This window comes from Vigna unguiculata, chromosome 11 (assembly GCF_004118075.2).
Source record: "Vigna unguiculata cultivar IT97K-499-35 chromosome 11, ASM411807v1, whole genome shotgun sequence".
In the NCBI taxonomy this organism is placed as follows: Eukaryota; Viridiplantae; Streptophyta; class Magnoliopsida; order Fabales; family Fabaceae; genus Vigna; species Vigna unguiculata.
Genome location: NC_040289.1, coordinates 12,441,499 through 12,468,482, shown reverse-complemented (window position 1 = coordinate 12,468,482; position 26,984 = coordinate 12,441,499).

Sequence of the window (26,984 nt, the reverse complement as noted above, 5' to 3'; positions counted from 1 at the left end):
TCATAAGCCTGATCACGAGCTTCTAGTCTTTGTCTGAGGTACGTAACGTCCTCAGCATTGGAAGAGGAAGAAAATGGTTGGCGCCTGAAGCAACTGCTTGCACCTGAGTTTGCAGCAAGTTGGCCTGCCCCATATACTCTTCCTTTATTCTTTCCACCAACAACCTCAACCCAACACCGAGTCCTAATTGTGTCTTCTGTTGTAGGATCAACATTAGGATCTGATGGACCAACACAAGAGCCTTGCTCAGATCTTACCTGTGAAAGTCAATTTTCAAATTCTTCCTATCAAGTAAACAAGAAGGTATTAGTGAAATAGGGTCAACAATATACTTTTATGGAAAAGTAATGAAAGTGTTGCTTACATGGGTCCTCCGAGATCTTTCATCAACATACTCGCTTGATCCTTTACTGATATGAGTTTGTTGAAAAACCTCATCAATGTGCACATATCGGCCAAGCTCTTGTGCCTGTAAAACAAAATATGGTGTTAATTTTTAAGCATAAATTATTAAAATTCTGAGTGATGAATTACTTAAGAGAGAAGTTTATTACCATACGAATGGCATGCTCATGAGTTGTAATGGAACCGCCTGTGTGTAGGCTCCCACCCTTGGGGGAAGCTCTGTTCCTTTGGGCTGTAATACATTTATTGCGATAGGCTGGAGAATTCCAATGTGTCAGCAATTGATTCCACACATCATCCCCAAGCCAATAAGGTCGTTGTCCTGCAATCCTGGCCTCTCTAAACATCTCTGAGAGCCTATGTGAAGCTATAGAGTTAAAATTTGTGTGAATTTGAGCTTCATGCTCAAGTCTCCACTGAACCTTCCTCTGCGACAACGAATAAAGTACAAATCATCAATTGCATTGCATTGTTAACATACACATTTATTAAATATTTAAAAAGACTGATGATATGTTTACCTTAAAGCGTTGCCAAAATACATCTTTATCTGCTGGAGGTATTGCTCCCCATGTCGGCCAAGCAGTCAAATATTGTTGTTTAATAGACCTTGTGATGGCCTGGGAAGCAACTCTAGAAGGATAAAACCTGCACATGATTTAAGAAAATTAATTCACAAAAGGGCAAGGTAAAATAAGTCATGTAAAAGAAAATAGTTTTTAAGATGGGAGAAGTTATTCTTACCCTTTCCCATAAGGTTCAATCGTGGGTCGTTCATTGGGAGGAGGGTCAACAAAAGCAGCATCTGCATCAGTGGGACCAGAAGAGGTAGGATCACTAGGTGAAGGGACTGATGATGGAGAAGGTATGGCAGTAGCAGCAGAGGGTGAGGAAGAAGGTTGTGATAGCACAACAGGGGGTGGCATTGGCACCATCACAGAAGGTGGTGTGGGTACCACACGAGGGCTTGGTGTAGGTACCAAAGGAGGGCGTGGTGTGGGTACCATAAGAGGAGGTGGTGTGGGTACCATAACAACAGGTGGTGTGGGTACCATAAGAGGAGGTGTTGTGGGTACCATAACAACAGGTGGTGTGGGTACCATTACAAGAGGTGGTGTGGGTTCAACTGCAGGAACAGATGGGGAAGGTAATGGTATGGGTGCAAGACCTACAGAGATTAACTATAAGGCTGCACTATGTGTGTCAGCAAGAGTGGATGGAATGGATGTGGATGGTCTTACAGGAGGAACTTTTATCAGGTAGCGTGGCCTTTTTGGTGCCCTTTTTGTTTTTGGTTTTGCTACCTCTTTCCCCTTGCCAGGACTAGGTGGACCCCCGGATGACATTGTGCACTATTTTCAACAAATACTATTAGAATAAATAAACGATGAATATTAATGTCCAATTATACATACAAATATTAAAAAGTAAAAGGTCATGTTACAACTACACAACAACAATGGCACACAATACAAATTATAAATATTAAAAATTAATCATCATCACGGTCATCGTTCATGACTTCATAATTTTCATCATCATCATCATCGTTGTCTTCTTCTTCTTCCTCTTCTTCTTCTTCTTCTTCTTCTTCTTCTTCTTCTTCTACTTCATCTTCTTCCAATTCTTCACCATCCCCACCAAGGTCATGCAATGTAGAGACACCTTCAACTTCAATTATTTGATGGGCATGTGACATTTCATCAACTTGATAGGGAATATCCTCTTCCACCTCATTTGACTCAACATGACCCCTAGGCTTTGTTTGTATTGCAACACACCAACCACGTTTGTTGATATTCCGAAATGCTGGATACGGGACATAGTAAACTTGTTTAACATTATTTGCTAGAATGAATGGATCAAATGGTGGGTATCTTAAATTGATTTGAAGTTCAACAGTATTATACGTAGGATGTACTCTTGTACCATTTTTAGAAGGATCAAACCATTCACAATAAAAGAAAAACAACTTTCTTTGGATAAGTAGAGGTGTTGTACTCTAGCTCATATATTTTATGAATTATTCCATAAAAATCATCATAACCACCCTCTGTGAGGCCCTTCACGTACACACCACAATTAATTGTCTTCTTCCCGTTCGACCAGGCATTAGTGTGGAATTTGTATCCATTGACAAAGTATGTGTGCCACTCCTTCACGCATCTCATGGGTTGGTTTGCCAAATCCCTTAACTCTTGATTTCTAACACATAATGGCTCGTTGTAAACCTAAAAATTGTGTGAAAATTGAAAGTTTAGTCAAGTTTAGCAACAAAGGTTCTTGAACTAAGAAGACTGCACTTACTTGGTTTCTAAACCAATGAGGAAAATTTGAGTATATATTGGTAGAAGACGTTGCTTGAGGTATTTGCTCAGCTACAAGGAATGAGCTGTCAAAGGAAGATTAACAATACGGTGAATACAAATAGCTTAAAAGGAATTTACCGTTTAGGTTGTACACAATGGGATTAGAACTTACTCAAGGTACGGTTTAACTTCAGTGCAATTAATTAACACATGCACTTGAGCAGAGTTGAATTCAGCATCAGTTAACCAATAAGTGCACTCCTTGCCTGCGTGACGACCGACTTGTTTAAACACCGATAATGTTGACTCAGATGTTTGACTTTGCCATTGTGTTTCATTCCTACGATTTTTCGGGCACAACGTGAAGTTTTGAAAATAGTGAGAGCAAAAGTATGTGGTCTCACGATGCAAGTAAGTTGCACAAATGGATCCTTCTACTCTGGCTTTGTTTTTTACAGAACGCTTTGATTCCCCCATAAATCTTTACAAATCAAAAATGTGCACATTAGAATTGAACAAGAGAATAAGAGTTCAAAGTTCAAACAATTAAGTAATCATATTACCTTTCAAATGGATACATCCACCTATATTGTACTGGTCCGCCAAGCCATGTTTCATATGGAAGATGAATAGGGAGATGCTCCATTGAATCAAAGAATCCTGGAGGAAATATTCTTTCCAATTTGCAAATAATAAGAGGAATATTTTCCTCCAGTTTTTGTAATGAATCCTCCTTTAGTGTCGTTGAGCACAAGTCTTTGAAGAACTGACTAATTTCTTTAGAGGATTTAACACATGTATCGACAACGAGCTGAATGCAATAGGGAGTAATGTCTCCATGAATACATGACAATCATGACTCTTCATACCATGAATACTACCCTTTTCAATATCAGCACATCTTGCCAAGTTTGAAGAATAACCATCTAGCATTCTAAGCTCCTTGATCCAACGACAAACTATTTTAGCTTCATCTTTTGTCATCGTATAATTTGCTTTTGGCTTGAGCCACTTCCTATCGCCCTGTGACTTCAACTGCAAGTCTTTGCGCTGACAATATAAACAAATATCTCTTCTTGCTTTGTCATTATCTTTTGTCTTACCACTAACATTCATCACTGTGTTGAAGATGTTGTCAAAGAAATTCTTTTCTATATGCATGACATCAAGATTATGTCTTAGCAAGTTATCTTTCTAATATGGAAGATCCCAAAAGATACTTTTTTTAGTCCAATTATGCCACTCTCCAAACCCATCGATCCTTGTGAGACCACTTTCAGTCACTTTTGAAAAATGTTTGACTCTTCTCCAAAGTTATGATGGAGTCAACCTCGGAGGTGGCCTATCCGTTTCAACTTCCCCTTTGCGAAATGCCCTACTGTTTCTCCTAAATGGATGGTCACTTGGCAAGAACCGACGATGACAATCAAACCAACAACTTTTCTGACCATAATTCAATGTGAATGACTTAATATGCTCCATACAATGCGGATAGGCTAATCTACCATGTGTGCTCCAACCGGATAACATCCCATATGCATGGAAGTCATTAATAGTCCACATCAAAGCTGCCCTCATTAGGAAATTTTGCTTCCTTGAGACATCATATGTCCAAATACCACTCCACAACTTATTCAAATCATCACTCAAAGGCTCTAGATAAACATCTATCGATGCCTTTGGATTAGATGGACCTGGTATTATACACGTCAGAAACATATAAGGCTTAGTCATACACATCTCAGGTGGAAGATTGTAAGGAGTAACAATCACAGGCCAACAAGAATAGGGTGATGACGATGCTTGGATGTACAGATTAAATCCATCTGAACAAAGACCAAGTCGAACGTTACGGGGATCATTGGCGAAGGAAGGATGCTTTCGATCAAAGTGCTTCCAAGCTTGTCCATCGGATGGATGACGTAGCATGCCTTCTATTTTGTTCTCATCATGCCATGTCATATGTTGTGCTGTTTGCATTGAAGCAAACATTCTTTGTAGTCTTGGAATTATAGGCAAGTAGAACATGGACTTCAATGGAATTGGTTTTTTTTGCCTCTGGCCTCCATGGAGTGTACGATATCGAGGGTGTCCACAAAATTTGCATTGGAGCAAAGATGCATCATTTTTTCCATTATCATTGTCATAGAAAAGCATACAACCGTTCATACAACAATCAATCTTCTTAGACTCCAATCCCAACTTTGAAACTAATCTTTTTGCTTCATAATAATTCTTGGGCAAAGGTGGTGTTAGATCTAAAATGAGTTTTGCAATGTTGTCCAATGCTTGCTTGGGAATGTTCCAGTTGGATTTGAGGGACAAAAGTCTGATGCATACTGATAATTTAGACTTTGTAACCCCTTCAAATACAGGTTCATCGACCTCTGCTAATAAATTGTAAAATCTCTGAGTGAAGTCATTTGGAGACTCTTCTAAATGACTCTCGTCTGCTTCTTCAAATGAATCATGTTGGCCAAGAGCATTACTCAACATCTCTTGCATATACATAATTTGATTCATCTTAGAGGTATGATCCACCGTGCTTGAACTAGGTAAATGTGTGTCATGTTCACCCGAATAAACAGAGGGCACTTCTTCACCGTGAAATGTCCAAATCCAGTAATCTGGCATGAACCCTTTTTTGTATAAATGAACTTTAACTTCCTCATCTTTCAAAATATGAGTACATTCGCACTTAACGCAGGGACATCTAATCCCTCCCTCAAGAGCATAATATTTATATTGTCGAGCAATCTGAATAAACTGTTCAACTCCTATCACAAAAGTTTCCTTCAAGCCTTTCCTACCACTATAACATCGGTCATACACCTAACGACGGTGGCTAGGAACTTCACCCATGTGCTGTGAGAAGGCAAACAATGACAGTGTTACTTTTGTGGTAGTCAAAGAGCATGGAGCTTAAGTAATAAACCTATTATTACTTAAGTCCAACATGAAAGGAAACCTCTGATTACCAATTTCTATTTCGTATCTTACAAAGCTTAAATGGTAAGATACATTATAACATAAGAGGGACAAAGTGCATAACTAATCACAATGAAAGGAAATTGAGGAAAGAGGTTTAAATTGATAAAAATTGTGTACAAATCGGAGCTAGTATACGAAATTTTTAGCACTTAGTATTAATTGTAGTCTTATTTGAGTGTTTTAAACTTTTAAAAAGTAGTATACATATTAGAAGTTGAGTTTTATCTAGAATGTAGAACATAAGTTTATCCATAGCTTTATTTTACCACTTTAAACTAGGTACATAGAATTACCTTAGTTAGTAAATCAAGTGCATTAAATTATGTCTACTTTTCATTCATTTAGGTGAATAAAACACTAACTTGTATTGCAAACTTGTGTGCACGATAAAACATTCTAAATAGTGGTTGAAAGTTGATTGGAAATCTGAATTCGTGGCATCTAGTAGTTACATACAAAGATGAAGCAAAATTTAACAGCTTTTGTAGAATAGAAGTTTGACTTTAGGGTTGACTTTCAAATATGAAGGCTAGATTGGTGATTCAAGAGTTGGAAGTGCTCAAGAACACTAAAAGGGATTGGAATACAATGAAAGTGTTATGAAATTAGCACTCATTCCACCAAACATAGTTAGTTTAGTTAGCTTTTGGTAATGACTCTTGGGTATTTTTAACTAGAGTAGGTAGTTGACACTACGTGTGTTATTGGTTGTATAAAACACTCAAAACAAAAAACAAATCATCAACTTAACAGTTCACACTAGCTTTAACACATAAACCAAAGACATCAAAGCTTCTTTGAAACAATAATTAAGTTCAGAGCTCATGACCGTGATGCACATGACCCAAAAACAACCACAACAGAAACTATAGTTTTAGCAACCTATATCAATTACTCAGAACCCAGATGCAACCACAACAAATCATTCATAAACAGTCAAACAACGATCATCCAACAAATACAAGCTAAACACGGTTAATCTCAGAATTTATGAACAAAACACAACTTTGGCAGTGAGTAGAATTATTGACCAAACTTGCGTGTGCATATTTGAATTGAAAATGCAGAACAGTTCAAGATGCATTTGGATGACATCCACTTTAATTGCATATAATAGAAAACCAAAATCAATTTCAGGCATGCCCACACTGAATTCATTAAGGCAGATTGAATTGATGCAATGCTGTGAATGCTACACAATTTCAGGCATGACCACACTCAATTCATTCTCAGACATTGCCACTTACCTTCCTCCACGATGCAACCACAAAAAACAGCAGCCTCTGGATCCCTCGCAGCCCCGGACATGCGAACACCTAGCCTCCCACCGAGGTGATTCACAGTTCTGATGTGCAGCACCTACAAAACACTTTATGATTCAGACATGATGGATTGGATGGCGAAAGAAGAAGAAAAACACTCACTGTCGATGTGTCGGCGTGAGGCTTGAAGCGGCGACAACGATTACCGATCGAGAGGAGACGGCACGAGCAGCGTTGCGGGCGTTGGCACCGGTGACACCGTCGTCGTAATCGGATTGGCCGGCGAGCTCCTTCCAGGCGGTGCGAAATGGCGTCGTGAGATGGTGGGGCGAGGGATTGGAGAGTTTGGGGAAAGGGAAATCGCAAAAATTGATTTTGGGGGAGAGAGTCTGATATGTTTAAGTTTTTCTCGACTGACATACCGAAGGATTTACCGACAGAATTAAAGGTCGAAAAAAATTAACAGTCTTACCGAAGGATTTACAGACGGAATCAAACGTCGAAAAAAATTAACCGTCTTACCGAAGGATTTTCCGACGGATGTTTCGTCGGTAAGTTTTCAAACTAAATCCGCCCGTAAATACGCCCGTAAAGATGACTTTTCGAAGGATTAGTTTCCGTCCGTAAATATTCGCCGGTAATATAGCTTATTTTTGTAGTGATCGAGCTCTATGCAAAATGGGAAGCACCCATGGCAGCACCACCGTCATCGTAGTAGACGCAGCTACCACGACGGAAATCACACCACCGCGTCGTCCACCATTGACACACACAACAACAGTGTTTCTACACCATTTCAGCCATGTAAACCACTCACCACGACTAAACTTCCTTGCGCATCAGCCACCATCGCACTCCACGCTTAACACGCACCAGATCTGCACCGTTTGTCATCCTCACCATAGTTCCATCAACCTCCATTACTCCATCCTTCCTCATGCTCGCGAGAAACCAACAGCGGTGCAACCATCCTCTAGCAGTGTTCACCCTTCACGCATCCATCTGCACCTTCGAGTTAGAAAGCGTGAACCAGATCGGAGAAGAAAACACGAAGCTTCCTCGCGCAACCTCCATTACAGCAGCGAGAGCTTCACGCACCTGGACCAGCACCGCATCTGCACTGTATTATTCAACACAGATCTGCGCCTCCACCACCGCGCCTTCGTCGCAGAAAACGGCAGCTGCAGCCGTCATCACGTAGTAGCTTTGTTGGAGAAGAGTGTGAGAGTGAAACCCTAATTCTGGAGAGAGAATGAGCTGCCACATGTCAGTCTGCTATTGCACAGTTAAACTGGTCAAACCTGGTCAAATAGTCAACTCTGGTCAAATATTCAAATCTGGTCAAAGACTGGTCAAACAAGAGGGGTTTAACTGCAAATATTGATATTTTTGGATGTCTACAAAATTTGGACTATATGATTAAAAATGGCTTATTGAGTAAATTAATGCAAATATTATTTGGTGATAATTTATCAGATATCTTTAAATAATTAATTTATTTAATTATATCATAAATTATTAACCAACTATATTTGTCAAATAGTCTATATCTCTCCAAATACCTTTGAATATTTATCTTTATCTTTATTTTAAAAGATATTTGAGAGATTTTAGCAACAGAAAAGCCTAGTCCAAGTTCTATATAAAGAGACTAAGGGGGAAGCAGAAAGAGACAAGCTCGGCACTTCGGAATTTAGGAACCCTTAGGGGGACCTAATTTCTTTCTCTCTCTTTTCTCTCTCTCCATTCTTCTATTTTTATTTTGCATTCATGGAGTTCTAAACTTCTTGGGTTGATTCCATTGTAATTTCTTAATTGGATTCTGAGGTTAGATCAATTAATTTCTTTGTTCTTTTTATTATTGTTGAGGTTTTAATTCATCTATGTCTTTTATCTTTGAATCACATAAAAAGTAATGATTTTAAATCTATATGCATGTTGATCATATGAGTCCAAGGGTTTTTAAATTGAATTGAGACTTTGCTTTGATTTTATTTAGAAACTTTCATGTGATTAAATGAGTTTTTACCAATAATTGAAACTTTACTTTGATTAAAGGTATTTACTCTAACTAAAATTAATTGAGACTTTACTTTGATTAATTAAGCTTTTTATTTGGTGAGAACATAAAAGAATAGACATGATTAGGCATAGTAAATTTGATTGAGACTGTACTTTGGTTGAATTTACTGTGGATAATCTAAAAGTTCTCACTTTTAATTGAGACTGTACTTTGGTTAAAAGTGAGAACGCCAACAAATTAATTGAGACTTTACATTGATTAATTTGTAAATCTATAACAATAATTAATTGAGCAATAATCTTTAGATAACCGATGATGAATCTATTTTGAAAAAGCAATGGAATCAATCTATTTTCTTTACTATTGTTTTTATTTCTTTTTATCTTTTAAATTTTATTTCTATCTTTGTTTATCTTAATCCCCTATATTTATTTTATTTGACTAACTCATTTGTATAGTTTTATAAGAACTAATTTGTTAAAAATTAATTCCGTGTTCGTTGGGAGACGACTTAGGGTTACTTTACCCTTTCTATTTTGTTGACTATTATCTTAGCAATACTGAAGTTGTTATAGTTTAATAGTATTAATTTGAACGCGTCAAAGACAACGTTATCAAATTTGGCGTCGTTGCCGGGGAAAACGGTTAAAATTTTTATCATTTTAGTTCTTTTTTTTTCTTTTGATTTTATTTTTGTTTATCACTAACATTTTTTTTATCTCAAATTTTTTTTCTAACATTTATTTTATTTTCTTTAGTTTTTTTTAGTTATTTTATTTTATTTATTTTTTTAAGCATAATTTTTGTTTGAGGATTTTTGTTCAAAAATTTGTGAAACTAGTTGGGAAACACTTTGGCTAAGGAAAGACAAGGTACTTAAGTTGTCCACTGAGACGCACCTCTCTTTCCTGGAAGTCTAGTCAACAAGGTTTCAACTTATTTCTTTTAAGAAAACCTCTTTCAAAAATGAAAAATAATTTTTCATACTAAAGTAATCAACATTGTAGTTATTGTTGTATTTATAATAATTATTTAAGTGATGTAAGTTATTGTTTTATTTATTTTAAATTTTGATATTATATGTAATGTTGAGAATATATGTATATAATTAAGTGGTGCGTATTAATACAAGGAAAAGTAATTGGCTTCTTGGTTGGAGAGTAAATATGGGCATGTAGGTACTCGAGTTCTATCCTAGCCGTGTTCATTTAGTGGTATTAATTATTTTATTATTCAAGTATGGCGGATGCACAATGTTTGTTTATATTTTGTTCATGCATATTATACTATGAGAAAGCATATAACGTGGTGGTGGATTGTACTTGTTCAGTGCATTCATGACTAGGTTCAAAACTAGCTGCACAAGATTTCATTTTTAATGTTCTTTGTTTTCTTTAGAAACTTGAAAACCAGTTAAGATTTTGGTTTGTTTTTATTTTTAGTTTTTTATTAAAATCTTAATTGAAAAGATTTAATTTTAAAATATTAATAGAAAAGATTAAAGATGTTAATTATAGATGAAAAATATAAGATTTTGAAAAAAGGAGATAAAACACTTTAGGGTTTCTAAAAGGTGGGAGAGGAGGTGGATGAGAGGAGAAAACGAGAGTTTAACAGTAGAAAGAGAGGAACCGTGGAATAAATTACAGGAGAAAGAATTGGAGGTTGCTAACAAGGTAGGGGAAGCCAACCTTGCTTTCTTCTATTGTTTTTTTGTTGTTTGCTTGATGAATGAAACTTGAAAAACATGGATGTCTAGTGTAGGGGAAGTTGAGTTTGCTTTCTGTGTTATTTGAAGCTTTACCTTATTTCTTCTCTTTATTTTGTTGATTGGTGCCTGAGGTTTTAATGAATATACTTGATATATCCTTCTTCTTTTTCATGACCTACATGTGTGATTGTTTTCTCTTCATTCACGCTGCTGGTGCAAGTTTGTTTGCATTAGATTAACTCTTCTACCTCTTCTTTTTGATTTACGTGAATGTGGTGCATAATTATTAGCTTTCCTCTTTCTTCTTTTTGATATCATGCGTATTGATGTGGGTGAAGTACATGATTTTATATTTCAATGAGACCAAGGATTGATGGAACACTGGCTTGTACATGAGCTATTTATTTTGGTGCAGCCACCTTTCCTTTTCTTTATCTCGTTTTGAGGCGCTATCCATTTTTTTGCACTGCACTCGTTTTGTAAAATGAAGGTTCCTACTTCGTTAATCGTTGGATTGATCTGAAATTTTAACAGCTAATCCTTAACACATAGTTCTTGACTTGGACCGGTCGGATCTTGAATCGAAGCTCTATAGTGAAAGCAGTTTTTATCGCAAGATCATTGTAGTTGGGTTGTTGACAACATTGACCTTTGTTGTTTGTTTGGTGCATAACTTTCTCTATAGTTATTCAATTAAGTTGGTTATTGTTGCATTTGATTCTTGATTCAATCATCTTTAATTTTAATATAAATACATAATTTTTGGAGTTTTACACAAGCCATAACTTTATTTCTAAAATCCAAAATTTTTTATATATTGTGGTTGAATGAATGTCACTCGTTGAGTTTATTGTATGAATGTATTATTTGATAAGTTGATGTGTTTATGTTATGGTTTATTTCCCATGCATGGTGTGTTGGTGAGTACTTTGTTGGCAATATGTAATTCTCATGTGTTACATGTTGAGAGTGTTTTGCCTTGCTTGAAAGCTCTTGGTGGAATTTAATGAAGATTTTAGATGAATGTGATGCTATGTTTGGTTTAGTATGATTGTTTGGATTTTGGGTTTGTGTGTTCAAACCAAGGATGGATTGTGATCATAAAGTTTCCGTGTTAATTGAATGCAAAATTGAGTATTATTTGACATGTTTTATTTATGAATTTCTTTTATGAATATCATTGTTTGTGGTTAGCTTACCCCTATTTGTTTGTGTATTTGTTGTATGTGCGATGATCGTATAACATGTGTGTTATACGGGAGCAGATGATAATGCAGATGCTTTTGGCATGGAGTAGATCGACGAGAGGCTGGGGTGGACTCGGGAGTTTCTATAAGTTATTTAGTTGTTATAAATCAAATACTACAAATTATGTAATTTTCTTTTGTACGCAAGTGTTATTTGAATTTTTAGACAAAGTGATGTTTTGAACTATGTAATTTAAATTAAAATATAAGTTTTTTAATTAATACATTTTTAATGATAATACTTTTTCCGCCAAACGTGTTCATTTTCTAACTATCCGTGACATCCCAAAATTTGGGGTGTTACATCTACAATAAAGCATGCACTAATCATAAACAAACCATTTAATGTTACGTGTGGTAGGCACCAAAAAGCTTTAAGAAAGAGAAACTATGCACCAAAAAGCTTTTAGTTGCACTGTAAAATAAATGACCCTTTGCATGCTTTGGTTTCTTTAGCAATCAAACCAAAACTTGATGTAAAACAAAAGAAAACCATAAGCTTTAAAGAATGAAAGCGAATAAGAAGAACAACAAAAACTACCCCTAAAATATTCCACTACAATATACTTATCAAACATGACTTTAAAACCTTTATGACAAAGTTGGCTTATACTTATCAAATTGTGCTTTAGCCCTTCTACCAGTAGCACGTTCTTGATGTTGAAAGAAGATCCATTGCTTATGCTCCATTTCCAAGTATTCTCCTTTTGTTGTTATCTCTATAAGTCATAAGTCCTTCCTCCTTTTTGAACTCCAACTTTGCAAACTTGGTCTTGTCACTTGTCATGTGTCTCGAACAACCATTATCAAGGTACCACAAATCTTTCTTCTCACTTTTTATGACATGCAAAACTAATTTGTATTACTTGGTACCCTTTGATAGGTTAGGTCGATCATGGTTACACCTTTCTAGATCCTTTTGGGATCCATTTCATAACCCCTTTAGGAACATCATACTTTCTAGCATAACAGTTCTTAATAACATGACCTTTCTTCATACAATAGTTGCAAGAGATGAATGACATAACATTTGACTTACTTTTTGAAAAGAAACTAGAGAACTTACTTTTTCAAATTCTTTCTGTTAAGTAAACAAGAAGGTATTAGTGAAATAGGGTCATGATTATAATTTTATGGGAATGAAATGAAAGTGTTGCTTACATGGGTCCTCCTTTCATCAATATACTCGTTGGATCCTTTACGAAGATGGGTTTGTTGAAATACCTCATCAATGTGCATATGTTGTCCAAGCTCCTATGCCTATAAAACAAAATATGGTGTTACTTTTTAAGCATAAATTATTAAAATTCTAAGTTATGAATTACTTAAGAGAGAAGGTTTTTACCATACGAATGGCATGCTCATAAGTAGTAATGGATTGCTTGTGTGTAGGCTCCCACCCTTGGGGGTAGCTCTGTTCCTTTGGGCTGTAACACATTTATTGCGATAGGCTGGAGAATTCCAATGTGCTAGCAATTGATTCCACACATTATCCCCAAGCCAATAAGGGCGTTGTCCTGCATTCCTGGCCTCTCTAAACATCTCAAAGAGCCTATGTGAAGCTCTAGAGTTAAAATTTGTGTGAATTTGATCTTCATGCTCAGGTCTCCACTAAACTTTCCTATACGTCAATGAATCAAGTACAGATCATCAATTGTGTTGCACTATTAACATACATAGTTATTAAAAGAGAATAAGGTTGATGATATGTTTACCTTAAAACGTTGCCAAAAATGATCTCTATCTATTGGAGGTATTGCTCGCCATGACGGCTAGCAGTCAGATATTGTTGCTTAATAGACCTTGTGATGACCTGGGAAGCAACTCTAGAAGGATAAAACCTGCACATAATTTAAGAAAATTCATCCACAAAAGGGCAAGGTAAAACAAGTTATCTAAAACAAAATAGTTTTTAAGATGGGAGAAGTTATTATTGCCCCTTTCCATAAGGTTCAATCATGGGTCGTTCATGGGGAGGAGGGTCAACAACAACAACATCTACATCAGTGGGATTTGAAGAGGTAGGAATACTAGGTGAAGGGACTGATGATGAAGAAGGTATAACAGAAGCAACGGAAGGTGAGGAAGAAAGTTGTGGTACCACAACAAGGGGGTGGCATGAGCACCATTATAGGAGGTGGTGTGGGTACCAAAGGAGGGCATGGTGTGGGTACCAAAGGAGGGCATGGTGTGGGTACCATAACAGGAGGTGGTGTGGGTACCATAACAAGAGGTGGTGTGGGTACTATAACAGGAAGTGGTGTGGGTACCATTACAGGAGGTGGTGTGGGTACCATAATAGGAGGTGGTGTGGCCTCTATAATAGGAACAAATGGGGATGGTATTGGCGTGGATGCAACACCTAAGGAGGTTGATTGTAAGGCTGCACTATGTGTGTCAATAATATTGGATGGAGTGGATGTGGATGATCTTGCAGGAGGAACTTTTATCAGGTAGCGTGGCCGTTTTGATGCCCTTTTTGCTTTAGGTTTTGCTACCTCTTTCCCCTTACTAGAATTAGGTAGACCCCCGGATGACATTGTAAACTATTTTCAATGAATACTATTAGAATAAATAAATGATGAATGTCAACTACAAATTTTAATGTCAAATTACAAGTACAAATATTAAAAATTAAAAGGTCATATTACAACTACACAACAATGGTGACACATATTACAAAGTATAAATATTAAAAATTAATCATCATCACTGTCATCGTTCATGACGTCATAATTTTCATCATCATCATCATCGTTGTCTTCTTCTTCTTCTTCTTCTTCCAATTCTGCAGCATCACCATCATGGTCATGCAATATAGAGACACTTTCAACTTTAATTATTTCATGGGCATGTGACATTTCATCAACTTGATAGGGAATATCCTCTTCCACCTCATTTTACTCAACATGACCCCTAGGCTTATTTTGTATTTCAACACACCAACCACATTTGTTGATGTTCCGAAATGCTGGATATGGGACATAATAAACTTGTCTAACATTATTTGCTAGAATAAATGGATCAAATGGCCAGTATATTAAATTGATTTCAAGTTTGACAGTATGATACCTAGATGTACTCTTGTACCATTTGTAGAAGGATTAAACCATTCACAATAAAAAGAACTACTTTCTTTAGAGAAGTAGAACTGTTGTACTCTAGCTCATATATTTTATGAATTATCCCATAAAACTCATCATAACCACCCTCTGTGAGGCCCTTCACGTACACACCACAATTAATTGTCTTCTTCCCATTAGACGAGGCATTAGTGTGGAACTTGTATCCATTGACAAAGTATGTGTGCCACTCCTTTACGCATCTCATGGGTTTGTTTGCCAAATCCCTTAAGTCTTGATTTCTAACACATAATGCCTCGTTATAAACCTAAAAATTGTGTGAAAATTGAAAGTTTTAGTCAACTTTAGCAACAAAGGTTTCTTGAACTAACATGACTGCACTTACTTGGTTTCTAAACTAATGAGGAAAATATGAGTATATGTTGGCAGAAGACGTTGCTTGAGGTATTTTCTCAACTACAAGGAATGGGCTGTTAAGAGAAGATTAACAATACGGTGAATACAAATTGCTTAAAAGGAATTTACCATTTAGGTTGTAGACAATGGGATTAGAACTTACTCAAGATAAGATTTAACTTTAGTGTAATTGATTAACACATGCACATGAGTAGAGTTGAATTCAACATCAGTTAACCAATGAGTGCACTCCTTGCTTGCGTGACGACCGACTTGTTTAAACACTAACAATATTGACTCAGATGTTTGACTTTGCCATTGTGTTTCATTCCTATAATTTCTCGATGACAATGTGAAGTTTTGAAAATAGTTAAAGCAAAAGTATACGATCTCACGATGCAAGTAAGTTGTAGAAATGGATCCTTCTACTCTGGCTTTGTTTTTAAAATAACGCTTTGATTCCCCCATAAATCTTTAGAAATAAAAAATGTGCACATTAGGATTTAACACAACAATAAGAGTTCAAAGTACAAAATTTAGTAATCGAATCACCTTTCAAATGGATACATCCACCTATATTGTACTGGTCCACCAAGCCATGCTTCATTTGGAAGATGAATAGGGAGATGCTCCATTGAATCAAAGAATCCTAGAGGAAATATTCTTTCCAATTTGCAATAATAAGAGGCATATTTTCCTCCATTTTTCTTAATGAATCCTCCTTCAATGTCGTTGAGCATAAGTCTTTGAAGAAATGACTAATTTCTATTAGAGGATTTAACACATGCATTGGAAACAAGCTGAACGCAATAAGGAGTATGATGAGTGCGTATTTTTGCCCTCATTCAGTGTTTAATTCTGGGTATTTAATTGAACTTGTGTGCTTAAAGAGTGATTTAATTGACAGTTTTGATAATTAGGCTATCTGAGCTTATGTGATAAAAATGTCTTAAAAAGTGATTTTTAGTTGCATAAATTATTTTTGGATATTTTAACGTTTGTTGATGCAGTTGAAGTTAAGATTAAGCTCATTTAAGGAGGAAAAATAAATTGATTGATGTTACAAACCACCTTTAATTAAGGCTGAAATTAGCAAGTTTTGGAAAAATTACTTTTGCACCCCCAGTTTTTATTTTACACACTCCCCTATTCTAAATGGGCTACAGAAAACCTACTTCTACACCCCTGCCTTTGTCTATTTTCACTCCTCTTTCCCCTCATAAACTAAGATGCACTCAGATCATGCCATGTGACAATCCTCCACTTATTAAACTAACCAATCAGAGAATGACATGTGTCATGATCCAGCAACTCAAAATTCAGCCAATGAATTAGTACCACGTCATCATCATCTTTTTCCCTCAAAGCCTAGGCACCTTCATCCAACAATAGCCCACCACTGTCAGCCATGGATCTCACCAGTAGCCACCATCGTTCTCCACCACTTTCTTCATCCTGCCAATCACGACCACCACTACACTTACATCCTCCGTGCCAACAACTGTCGAAGCCGCAACTGTTTGAACAGCCATGGACACCACCTTTGCACATCGAACATATTCGCGCAGCCTTCACCACATGAAGAGCCAACATCCCTTGCACCAGTTCACGTCGGAACAACACCTACAACACCATGAGCGTCACCAAACCAGAGACGCAGGAGTAGAACCTGATGCAGAACGGAGAAGCATCTCGCACAAGCAGCCATGTCGTCGGAGAAGAATAAGACATCACTGTAGCGCGCCTCCAAGCCTCCATCACGAACTAGCAAACCCTAACGGGGGAAAGAGAAGGCTGATGTGAGAGAAGGAGTTAGGATGCCATGTGTCAGTCTGCTATTGCACAATCAAACTGGTTAAAGCTGGTCAAACAGTCAACTCTGGTCGAATGTTCAAATCTAGTCAAAGACTAATAAAACGAGAGGGGTTGAAGTGCAAATATTCATCTTTTTGGATTTCCCGGCAAATTTGGACTATAGGACTGAAGATGGCTTATTGAGAAAATTAATGATATTATTATTTTTTGATAATTTATCATAAGTAATTTATTTAATTATATCATAAATTATTAACCAACTATATTTGTCAAATATTTTTAAAATTGACTATCTCTCCAAATATTTTTGAATATTTATTTTTATCTTTATTTAAAAGATATTTGACATGTTTTAGCAACCGAAAAGCCTAGTCAAAGTCCTATATAAAGAGGCCATGGGGGAAGCATAGAAAGAAAAAAAAAAGCTCGGGACTTCGGAGTTTTGGAACCCTTAGGGGGCCCAATTTCATTTCCTTTTTCTCTCTCTCCATTCTTCTATTATTTTTATTTTATTTTTCTTTGGTTAAAAGTGAGAACGTTAACAAATTAATTGAGACTTTACATTGATTAATTTTTAAATCTACAACAATAATTAATTGAGAAATAATCTTTAGATAACCGATGATGAATCTATTTTGAAAAAGCAGTGGAATCAATCTATTTTGAAAAAGCAGTGGAATCAATCTATTTTCTTTACTATTGTTTTTATCTCTTTTTATCTTTTCTATTTCTTTCTTGTTTATCTTAATCCGGCCATATTATTTTTTATTTTATTTGACTAACCGTTTTGTATAGATTTTATAAGAACTAACTTGTTAAAAATGAATTTCGTGTTCATTGGGAGACAACTTAGGGTTAAGTTTACCCTTTCTATTTCCTTAACTACTATCTTAGCAATACTGAAGTTGCTATAGTTTAGTAGTATTAATTTGATTGCGTCAACGATAACATTATCAAATTTGGCGTCGTTGCTCGAGAACACGGTTAGGATATTTATCATTTTAGTTTTTTTTTATTTGTGTTATTTTTGTTTATCACTAACATTTTTTTTCTCTCAATTTTTTAACATTTATTTTATTTTCTTTAGTTATTTAATTATATATTTTTTAGTTATTTTAGTTAATTTTTTAAGCATAATTTTTGTTTGAGGAATTTTGTTGAGAAATTTTTGAAACTAGTTGGGAAACACTTTGGCTAAGGAAAGATAAGGTACTTAAATTGTCCATTGAGACACACCTCTCTTTCTTGGAAGTCTACTCAACAAGGTTTCAACTTATTTCTTTTTAGAAAACCTCTTTCAAAAATGCAAAATCATTTTGCTTCTGAAAGTAATCAACAATTTAGTTTTCAAATGGATTACAATTACTATCCACAACAACCATATGTTCCAAATAGTTTTCAACAATAATATGTACCACCACAACAATTTGAAGCAACCAATGAACCATTCTACAAAGAAGTTATGATACTAATGGGTGAAGTTATAGAGAAATTAGAGTCTATGGATCAAAGGTTGCAAGTTGATCAACGATGCAAAGATATTGAGCAAGGGTGGTACGAAAATAAAAAAATATTGTCTGATATGTTGATGGATGTAAGTAAAAACAACTTCATAGAATTACTTGAAATTATTAATACCACCCTTCAACCCCATTAGAGATACAATTAGAATGGTCACTTTGGAAGATCTGATGAATATGATGACTGATATGATGAAGATGAATCAGACAAATCAGAAAGAGATGATGAATGCCACCACACAAAGCTTGCAGAATCAGTCTGGAAAACCAATAGCGGAATCACATCACATTAATATATCTACTAATGGATATAATGATTGTCATAGTAATATGTCTACTAATGGACATATTAAGGATGTTGCTGAAGTTGACGAAGAAATTAAAGATTCTCACACTGACATATCTACTGATGGATATGTTGATAATGCTCAATGTGAATATAAAGTTGTACTTGTTGATGAGGATATGAGTACAAATGATCATTTTCAATAGCAAAATTGTGAGGACAATACAATGGAGGAACCAAGTGCAGTTGAAGAGCCAACGATATTCGAAGATGCAACTGAAGCATCTACTATTGCAACTGACTTGGTTAATGATGAAACAACATATTCAACTACTTCAAGTGTAGATTTTTGCTCACAAGATGAGATTACAAGGATTACTGATGATCCTGTTAACCATCTGAATGCACCTGATGATGCTGAAATTGAGTTGAAGCCACACACTCCACAAATCAAGTTTGTTGATGTGAATGATGCAAATAAGTTTTCAATGGTGATTTTTGTTGACTTGGCTGTGGAGAAAGAAGAAAGGTTGTTGCAACAGGTAAAAACTTAGATTCAAATTCTTTTGAAAACATTGTTGATAAAAAAGTTAAATTGCATGCATATTTGTTTTCTGTTTTATATTTTAGTGAAAAATTTAAGAAAATTTCAAAAATATGTGTTTTTCTTTTTAGTTTTTATAAAGGTAAAAAAGAAAAAATTAAAAAATGCTACAAGCTGATTTGTACTTTGTAAAATTAAAGAAAATAAATTTTGATATATGGCCAGATTAAGTCAGAAGTCATAAAATTTTCCGTTTCCTCCCCAAAATAAGTCCATCAAGGACAAGTTTTTGAAATAAGTGTGGGGAAGACAAACTTTAGGTAGGATTTTTATTTTTATTTTTTTTTCTTTCAGTTTTTTTTTCTCATTTTAAAAAAAATAAAAAATTGTGATTTCTTTTTGAGAAAATTGTGAAAGTATTAACTTTTTACTAAGTGAAACTTTTAAACAATATGTCTCAAAAGAAATCCACCAAAAATATTTCCCTGCTTTCAATAAAACATATTGGCATTGCATTTTTAGGATTTGATTCAATAATTGGGATGATCATAATTCTGGAAAAATAAAAGTCATGTTGATATCAGTGGAATGTTTCTTTGATTTGCTAATTGAGTTGATTTGATAATTTCTTGATTAAATCTTTTGTGAAAGAGTTTGACCTTGTGAGTCTTGAGCCTTAATGCAAAGGATGGACCGCCATGTGCCATTCCTATTTTTTTTCTTGAGTGACTTGCTCATGTTTGTTTATACTCAAATGTTTAGCTTGACTCTTTTGTTTTGCATCTTTGGTGAATATGCATGATTTAATATGACTGGGGCATTTCTTGTTTTTAGCTACTTGGCCAAATAAGCCCACCTTGATATTAATCCATTGGTAGCCCCTTTGAGCTTTAAACTTTTTTTCTTGTTTTAAGCCTATTGCATAACCTTGAAAAGAAAAATACCATATTCTACCTTAGGAAGAAAGAAGGAGCTAATGGATTGTGTTCAGGAATGGTTGAGGAATGAAGTGTGTGGGTGAGTACGTCACCCACAAATTAATAAAAATGGCAAAAAGAAAGGAAAAAAAAGATGAAAGAGTTTTGAAAAAAAAATGTAGAAAAAAATGATTATTTTGTCAAAAATAGCCATAAATTAATAAGAGTTGTTTTTGAAATTATGCTCCATTATTCTTTCTATATTTGAATTTTAAAAACCCAAAAATCCTAAAATTTTGCCTACATTTGCCTTGGCCCCGTTATAACCTATGAAAATACCTTATGATCTTTGATTGCATATTTTATGAAAGTTTGTGAATATTAGAGTCTTGTTAAGTATTATGAGTGTTTACTTGCATGGGTATTTTGAGTGAAAACACAAGCCAAAACACTTGAGAGAATTTTGGTGAGGAAATACACATTTAACTTGAGTGCGTTCTTTCATAATTGATTATCTTGTGAATTGTAAAGATTAACTCATGTGTGAAAAATATAATCTTTCCATTTATTTATGCATGGTAACTTGATTTCTAGAATATTGATTTGTCTCATGTAAGGTTCATTCCTTTGATCTAGTGTTAATGTGAAATAATTACCTCAAAACAAGTTTTGAAATTGCTCAATTTTGCCTAGGAGTGCAAAAGGATAAGTGTGTGGGTATGATGAGTGCGTATTTTTGCCCTCATTTAGTGTTTAATTCTAGGTATTTAATTGAATTTGTGTGCTTAAATAGTAATTTAATTGACATTTCTGATACTTAGGCTATTTGAACTTTTGTGATAAAAATGTCTTAAAAAGTGATTTTTAGTTGCATAAACTATTTTTGGATATTTTAATGTTTGTTGATGCAGCTGAAGTTAAGATTAAGCTCATTTAAGGTGGAAAAATAAATTGATTGAAGTTACAAACCACCTTTAAATTAGACTGAAATTAGCAAGTTCTGGAAAAATCACTACTGCACCCCCAATTTTTTTTTTGGTTAAATCATTCCAGAGGTCCCTAAACTTGTAGCGACTTCTCAAGTAGGTCCCCCGATTTTCATTTGACTCAATTGGGTCCCTAATTTTGAAAAACTGCAACAATTCAGCCATAACCGTTCATAGCTGTCAAATACTAGTAAATGAACAGTGACTGGGATTGCTGAGGTGTTGTTTTTTACTGACGTGGCTCGATCATAATTAATTAATAATTAAGTTTTAAAAATTATATTTTAAAAATTAATAATAGAAAAGCTCGAGAATACCAGAGGTCTTAGTGTTTTGAAATAGATTTGGGGGAAAAGCATCGACCTAGGGTTCTTGCGCGAAGAGAAGCAAAGCGAACTAAAGAGAATAGAAGGTGATGTGATCCCAACAAGGCTTATAGCTTGGGTCAACGCCTAGGCCTAAATCACGCTCAAGGCCCAATACATGGCCCACATTCACCTTCAAGCCCAAGCCCATCAAGAGGCCCAATAACAAGGAGCATGCTCAAAAAGATCCAATTAGGCTTCATTGAACATGGCCTAAACCCACTTGGGCTTCTCACACTCTTCACATTGGCCAAAGAAGATATGAAGATTTGAAGAGGTGTATCAAAGAGCAATAGAATAGCAATAAGATTGGCCCATTGTTTAGGCCTTGCTTTCTAGAATAATAAGTCAAACAATGAGTAGTTCAATTGATAAAATTGGGCTTGACTAAGCCCAATAGGAGATTTGGCCATGAACTATCAAAAGAGCCAAGGTGGACTAAGTGAAAGTCAACACTTCTTCCTACACCTCATGGATCTAAAGCATCCAAGGGTTAGGAATGCTTCCTCCTTTTCCAAGGCATCATCCAATGGCCAAGATCAAGCCTCATTCTCCAAGCTTAATCTAAGGGCCAAGATCAAGGCCCACTCCATCCAATGGCTCTCCTTTCTCATGTGTTAATGGCTTCATATAAAAGCCAAAATTTCACTCATTTGTAGACACTCTTGAAATTTTAAGCAATAGATGCAACTTGAGTTGAGAGCACTCCTCCCTCTATTGCCTTTGAGAGTCACCACTTTCTAGAGATTTCCTCTCTCTACCTCTAGCCACCTTCCTTAGGCTAGCATAGATTAGGAAATCCTATCACTTCTTTCACCTTCCATTGCTTGCAAGTGCCTTCCAACTTGCCTCCATTCCTTCATCCATTTCCGCTGCCCATGGAGCTCTTCATGCACCTTTGGAGCTCCACCATAATGGTATCAAGAGCCATCAAACCATGGTCTCTCAAGGTTTGGTAAGGTTCTTTCCTAGTCTTGTGTTTCCATCATTTTTCCGTCTTGTTTTCATCATCATCTTCTTCTTTTTTGTTTTTCTTTCACATCTACCGTTCAATGTCTATTATATTGTGTTTCTCCATTGATTCCATGCAACTATGAGACTACAAGAGTGTTCTACACTCTATTTGTAGATTTCTTTGCTTGCTATGGTTCACATCATTTACTAGCTTTCCTTTACATTTCAGCACCATTTTATTGCTTCCATTGTGTTTCTTGTCATTTTTATTCGGTGATTCTTTTTTCTTTTAAATTTCCACCATTCAAGTTGTGTTCTATGTCTTGTTCATGCTTTCTTTTACATGTTTCTTCAATTTTCCACCGTTTACATTCATTTTCTGCACTTGCTTGAGTGAAACCGTGCCAAACTCCACTCCAAAACGCAATGAAGCTTCATGCTATGCGTGTGGTTGTTTGAGTCAGCTTTCCTCACTGTTTTAATGTCATTTCACCGATTGGTTTGTGCCTTAGAGTGTCCTAAGATGTTCATCTTCATCTATGCTTGATTCTAGATCATACTCAAGCTCCAAATCGAATTGATTTGTCTATTGAACATCTTCCCCTTTCACTCTGCTTTTGCTTCTGTTTTCAACTTTTTTTCCACTGCACACCTTCTGTTTGAGAAGTGGCACGAGTGACTCGGTGCACCAAATTTTAAGCTGATTGTTGCTTCGAAAAGCTAAGTCATAGACGAAAATTCTCCAACAAGAATCATTCAATTATGTTGAGAATTGAATTCTATACAAATTTTTGAAGTAGAGGCAACTTTCTGCGTTTTTCAGTGCCAGTTTGCTGCTGTTTTCACTTGTGTCCTGACGCACACTTTTCTTGTGTGATTTAACTGTAACGATTCATAGCACCGAATCACCTTCTGATTTTTGCCTAATTTTCTTAACATCTGGACGAAAAAGTAGCAAAAAGAATCATTCAAATATGTCAAGTACAAAAAATATGAAAATTCTTCAAAGTTAAGGCATCTGTCAGCGTTTTCTGGTGCTGTGTTTTCGGAAAAATCACTGTTTAGTGCGTTTTTGGTGTGTTTTGCTTCAGAATTTCAGTGCTCTTTGTCTATACATTTGCTTGTTTATGTGTGTATTCCATATTGCCATCAATTGCTTTCATTTGGAGTGGATTACTTCCCTCACATTGGCATACATGCAATAAATACCATAAGCATTTTATGAGCACTGCAGTTTCTGTTTTTGGTTTTTACTCTATTCTAGTTCCATTCTAGGATTCCTTTTGTTGTGCTTTCCTTTATTTCAAGCCTTAATTTCTTGCTTGTCATTATTTTTGGCTATTCAATTCAGTCTTGTCAAATCATTTCAATGTGGTTTAGCTTTCTTAATTAGCTTTTCTTGTGTTATACATTTCAATTGGCAAGTAATGTTGGCTTCAATGCTCTTGATTGTGAATTAAGTGATTTTGTTTTCCAAATTGGTTGCTAGTCTAAGGTAGCATTTTAGGTGGTGGTTGAGAAGTAAAACTCTAGAGAGTGTGCTTGAATTCTTCCTCTCACCTTCACCATATTTTGGAAAGTTTTGAGCCATCAATTTCTTGCTTGAGTGAGAGCTAACCAATGCCTTTGGCATAGTTTGTTTGCTGTTTTTGTTCATTATTTTGGCCAGGTTTTGTTGCTGTTTGGTGTTGCATTTTGCATCCACAAGGGGTCCAAATATTCCTCCAATTGGTGTATACTTCAAAGCCATCAACTAAGGCTTCATTTGGCACCAAAGTGCTCTTGGGAGTGCATCACTTTGCTATCCAAAATTGTGGTGTTCAAGTTGGCCTTGGGAGTAGCTTCCAACACCAATTTTCAAGCATTTTTGTTGGCCATTGTGGCTTGTAATTGTTGCATCTTTTAGTTTACTAGTTTTTCTACAATTTGGTCACTTCTTTTGGTCAATTTGGAGCATCCTTTGTGCCTTATTTTCTACTCAAAGTTCTATAAAAGTTTGGTGCTCTTGGGTTGTTCCTCTTTGCCTAAATTTTGTGTACCAATTTTAACTCTCTTTGAACTTGTATTTTGGCCTACTTAGGTGTCTTGGGGAACCACAAGGTGTTCAATCCCATCTCCTAAGTAGAACCTTTCTCCTCCATTAGTAATTCGCTTTTAGTTGTAAGTGTGTTGAAAGTTCTAAGTGCTTTCTCACCTTACATTAGGCCGCATAGCTTATATTCATTTTTTCACGTTGCACAGTGGCTTGATTTTTGAGACCAAAGTCTCTAAAATTTTGCCAATTAAGGGTCCGTTTTTAGTGTTAAATTTATTTGAGTCTAGTTTGCTTGTTTTGTGCTTAGTGACTCAAGTGATTCTATTTACTTAACACTTAGGCAATTGTGTGATCTTTGAAACCTCTTACAAGTGTATCTTGGCAAGGATTGGCCTTGGTATTTAAGAAGTCTTAAAGACTCACCTCACCTAACCTGGAGGTCCACTTGTGATTGATTTCCTCTACCACACTTTGTTCAAGTTGCATAAGTTCATTCAATCACCATGAGTACATATTCTACATATACTCTTAGGTTGCATAAGCATGGTAGTCATGAGTTGCATCATACATTTCATAGTGACATTCCATTCTTTGGGGAGGATATAAGACCAATATCATTTAGAGATTGGATGTGGGATACTGAGAAATTGGTGCAACCTTTGTTTAATAAATATAGTCATATAGACATTCTTAGGCATGTTACTTCTAGGTTTGTAGGTCGTGCATATGAGTGGTGGCAAGAGAGGGAATATAGAGTGAAAAAGGGGAGAACATCATGCATCAATACATTTTATGAATTAAAAACATGCATGTGGAAGCATTTCATTCCCCCTTCATTTAGGATCACTAAAGAGCAACAAGCTAGGATAGAAAACTTCATTGACATAGGGGATGCTTTCATCCAAAATCTTGCTAAGTTTTCTAGACTAGAAAAAGATTTTAAGCATAATTTGGACTTGCTCTTGAGTGAACAAAGAAAGAGAGCAAAACATAAGAAAGAGCAAGCAAAACTTGAAAAGTTTCGAGAGCTTGATATGCAAAGTGTAAAAGAAAAGCTTGAGAAGCTTCGTGTTGAGAAAAAGAAAAGAGATGAGGAAGAAAATGCAAAAGAGGAAAGTCTTAGAAAAGCCAAAGAAGAGAATGAGAGAAAAGAATTAGAAGAAAGAGAGAAAATAAGACAAGAGAGTGAGCTTGAAATACAATTACAAGTTTTAGAGTTAAAAAGCATTTCAAAAGCAAAAAAGGAACTCATTGTTAGGGATTTGGTGTACCATCCTTCACCAATTCCTTCCATGAGGATCAAATTTCCAAAGGGAGTTCTCTCATCTTTAAACTCTTCTCACTTTGTCATTAAATCTTTTGTTTTGTTTCCCTCTCAAACATTTTGTTCTCCATCTCATTCACTTATTTCATACTCCTCATCATATTGTACCAAAATACACTTTGACTTTAAAACTCTTTTCAAAAATCATCTAAGTCAAAGTGTAAGACATTTTTTTTGTGAAATGGGCCTATTATCAACCTTTTTCCATTTTATAAGCCCATTTTCACAAATTCCACATTCCTGTATGTTGCATGGTCTCCATGATTTTAATGCCATTTCATTTTGATGACTATTGCAAATATGTGTTTGATCCTGGTGGAACCTCAAATTTGGTTGCTGTGAGCCTTAAACAACCCTCTTGATCTGAGGTCAGATCCTCTTCAAGTGGGAGGGGATGATGTGATCCCAACAAGGCTTATAGCTTGGGTCAACGCCTAGGCCTAAATCACGCTCAAGGCCCAATACATGGCCCACATTCACCTTCAAGCCCAAGCCCATCAAGAGGCCCAATAACAAGGAGCATGCTCAAAAAGATCCAATTAGGCTTCATTGAAGATGGCCTAAACCCACTTGGGCTTCTCACACTCTTCACATTGGCCAAAGAAGATATGCAGATTTGAAGAGGTGTATCAAAGAGCAATAGAATAGCAATAAGATTGGCCCATTGTTTAGGCCTTGCTTTCTAGAATAATAAGTCAAACAATGAGTAGTTCAATTGATAAAATTGGGCTTGACTAAGCCCAATAGGAGATTTGGCCATGAACTATCAAAAGAGCCAAGGTGGACTAAGTGAAAGTCAAGACTTCTTCCT